We start from the raw sequence: 4,141 nt of genomic DNA on the forward strand, positions 1-4,141 counted from the left end.
AAAAAAAAGAGGCAAGATGGGAAGAGTAAGTTACTTGTCATCTTCAAGCAAAAGGAAAATGCCAGAAAGTAGTCTTTTATCTCCACTGGATGAATGGCAGAAGATTACAAAAAGTGAGGCTTCAGTTAGCTATCATATAGAATGTTTATGATGTATAACTAGACTGATTAACAAACATCTCAGAATATAAGAAATCAAGAGTACTTTCATTCAGGATTGCCTCATTGGTGGGCTGTATGTTTTTTTCAGCAGCTGGACGCAGGAGCTATTCTCATAACCATGCCTACAGCTACTTTTGGGGAGGCTCCTTCAGAGCCAGTTTAGAAGACATCCAGAAGCAAGCAAACAAATAAATAATTGAATAGATAGATACATAAAAAGACTTGCTACTTTATACCTTGTCTTTATTCAGGTTAATTATTTCACACACCCCTCCAAAATCAAGTACATTATCAAAAGAGGAACATTTCCCCCCCAAAAAACCAAACTACTTTTATAAATCTATGTCCTTACCAATAAAGATATCCAAGAGACTGCATGGTTACTAAAGTCATTCCTCAAGTTCCATGGGGATCACAGCATTACTGAACTAAGAAATGCTTTTAAGGGAGACCACACTCATCTGGATGTTTAATTTAATTCCACAAAGACTTGATGAATACTTATTATGTGCAAGACATTTTATTAGGTGCTAGGGATACAAAGGCAAAAATGACCAAAAAACCAAACTAAACCAATCAAACAAACAATAGCACCCCAAAACCTGCCCACAAGGATCTTACATTCTGCTTTCCAGTATGTTTACTAGAAAATCAGTCACATTACCTTATTTATTTGTCACATTCCTTACATGGAGGAGGCTTAAATTCTGGAACAAGTTAGATTGTAAAGGAAGATAGAATGTTTAGATGCTTGTGGTTACTTAAAAACAAGGGAGACGGTTATTTATCTTGAGAGTGATTTGCTAGGAGGCAGCAAGCTGTACAAGATGACCTTCCAGGGTCAATTCCTGCTCTCTAACTCTATTATGCTAATGAAGTTCATATTTGCTGAGAAGAACCATGGATTGTTGCAGTGAGAAACAAAGTATAACTGGAAACATAGCCTGCCTGACAGTTGGTCACTTACAGTAAGTAGGCATTAACCTTGTTTGTTAACGTTTTTCTACCAAGAAAGATGGTGTGAGCCAATGGAAGTTTCCTTTGCATCACATGACATGAGAGAAGTTAATGCTGAAGCATTACTTGCTGGGTACCCTTAGGACGTTATAGTCAAGAAAAAAAAATAAGAACAATGGCAAACAACAGCATGATTTCCTTTGTTCTAATGCAGGGTAGCAGGAGCCAGACAGCTGTATTTGACCAAGTGGTCGACATCCTTGTTATTAATTTTCAGTGAGCTAGCCAGTCAGCTTAGAACTAATATTTAAAATATGGCAACAATTCTGTACAGTGTGAAAGTATTAGGATTACAGGAAGGCAGTTAAATTAATCACTGCTGGCTAGATTCAGTATGATCATGGCAGAGGTTTAGATTTATTTTTTCATTAGCATATTATCGATTGGAACAATTAGACCTAGCAGGCCTGAAATTCCCAGGATATCACAAAATCAGTAGCTGCATTTTTCTTCAGTTGCTGGTGACATATGTGATGTAAATTTGCCAATTACCAAGATACAACAGTAGATGTACACCAGTGGTGAAGCCTAGTGTTTGCAGCCTGGAGTGTCCTGGGGTAAAAGATAAAATAACATTTTATCTTTGAGAAACTTATTAAATCTCTTGTATTTCTTATTGTCCTTTTTATATAGCAAAAATATGGCAAATTCATTGCAAGCTCAACACCTATATAACTAGGATCATTTTCCTTATAAATCTTCTGTGTTGTTAAAGATTACTGTGGTATCTTATGTCTCATACCTAAATCTTCATTTTATTCCCTTTATGTTATATGTCTTCGTTTATTTTGGATTCTCTCACACAGCTTATTGTCCTTCTCTTTCCCTTAGCTGAGAAAAGGTCGTAATAGATTTGGAAGAAAATTCTCCAGTGAAATTTGTATTGGGAACACCCCCCACCCCACCCCTGCTCAGTAACAGCATGTTCCTGTCAACATAATTTACGGATGTTTTCAACGGGAAAAAGCATCTAAGTCCCACATCACAACCATGAGATACTTAATTATTTAAAATGTGTTCAACTTTTCAACAAGAAATATGGTAACGCATTGTACTTACTACAAACAATTGAGTATACCATAGATCATCTGGTTTTAAGTCCTTATTAGTAAATCTGTTGCACTGGAAGGCCTACTTCGTCCTGATTTGATCCTCACAAATGGTATTTAAAATGAGAGACTGCATTAGTGAAAGTTTCTATAAATTATCAGAATTTGAAATAATAAGAAAAAGAAGGGGAAATAAATAAATGAAATGGACTCCAAAGATGCACATTTTGAGGGAGGGGCAACAAAGGCCCAGTAGAAGTAAATTTAAAGTAACAAAATATCATAGGATCTATAGGTCCTATGCTGCTATGATCATAGGATCATAGGACCTATAGATGGAAGAAATAATATAACCCAGTCTCCTCATTTTGTGAGGTCCAGAGAGGTGAAGCCACTTGCCCAAAATATAAAATCTCTTAGTAAGTAGCTGAAATGCAGTTGGAACCTAGGTCCTTTGATGGCATTATCCAGAGACTCAGGGATCTGGCTGTTTCCAAGGTGAGTATGAATTTATGGCACCTAAAATTAATTCAATTTATCAAAAAGAAAGAAAGGTTAGAAGAAAAATCTACTTGGCTTGAAAATGTACAAAAAAGGTTAAATATAGGTATGACTCTTATACAGAGGGGAAGAAAGGACAGGTCACCAAAGAAGTATAAGAACAGAATTCCAGAGAATTGAAAAATGTCTGAAGCACCAATGAAGGAAGTGAACTAACTTAGAAGAGATACTTACAAGAGATAAAGTGACACTTTCTGTAAGGCACTGTACAAAAAAGCATAAAAAATGCCTTTTTCAGAGGTACATGGAAAGCTAATAATAAATAGCACTAAAAAGTGAAGTGACTTTTAATTTTTTTAAAAGTCAGTCTTTTGAAAAGTTCAGCTGTGATCTCAAAAACTAACAACAAAAGAAATAGGAGGACAGAAAGCCAAGTGAGAGTAACAAAACATCTATAGATTACATAGGCTGAAAATAAAGAAATCAACAGGACCTGATGAATCATACTCAGTCTCTAAAAACTGGTCAAAATCTTTAGGTAACATCTAACATTAAAATAAAATAATCAAGATTGAGTAAGAGTCGATGAAGTACATCTTTCATTAAGAACAGGAAAATAATGATCCTTGAAATGACTGCTCATCAATTTAACCCTTTAAAAATAACAATGATAACAATAATAAATAATAATAACAAACTATAAACATTGTTTTAAGGTTGGCTCTATGTGTAGTTTAAGGGAGTCAGAAGTTATGCTTGATGCACTGTTCATGATCACACCGAACCCCCCACCCTTTAGCCTGCTACTTGACTTGTAACCTTATTCATTCTCACTGCAGTTTCTACGGCACTCAAGGGACATGTTTATATAAATTAATAAATTACTAAAACTTCAACATCTTTTTCATTAGTTATTTAGTTCTAAGTCCTACCCAAATTTATTAAGTAGTATTTATTTTTATAACTAGAGAAACCTCTTTCCCATAAGCTTTTATCTCTCTCCTTTCCCTCCCTCCCAGACTTTCTCCTCTCTTGTCTCTCTCTTTCCTCTCTTTCTGCAGATGCATATACTCATACATACACACACACATATATATGTATATATATGTAAAATGCTACAATCTCTATTCTTACAGAAACATCAAGTTTACTGATTATGTGATTAAAGTACAATAAACGATATAGTAAGCCATAAATAATCAATTACAATGTATCACTTTTGAAGAAGATCACAGCCAAAAGTCACTTCTAGCCATCACTGCCATTGTTAATTAATTATCAATTATGGAAGTACAATATTACCTTAATTAGTAATCAAATCTACATCAATCAAAAAAATTTACTAAAGAGACTTAAGTAGTAAAAACAAAAACAAACAAATACAAAGCCTTGGAAAATCCCTGAAGGAGCATA

Source organism: Trichosurus vulpecula, chromosome 8 (assembly GCF_011100635.1).
Source record: "Trichosurus vulpecula isolate mTriVul1 chromosome 8, mTriVul1.pri, whole genome shotgun sequence".
In the NCBI taxonomy this organism is placed as follows: domain Eukaryota; kingdom Metazoa; phylum Chordata; class Mammalia; order Diprotodontia; family Phalangeridae; genus Trichosurus; species Trichosurus vulpecula.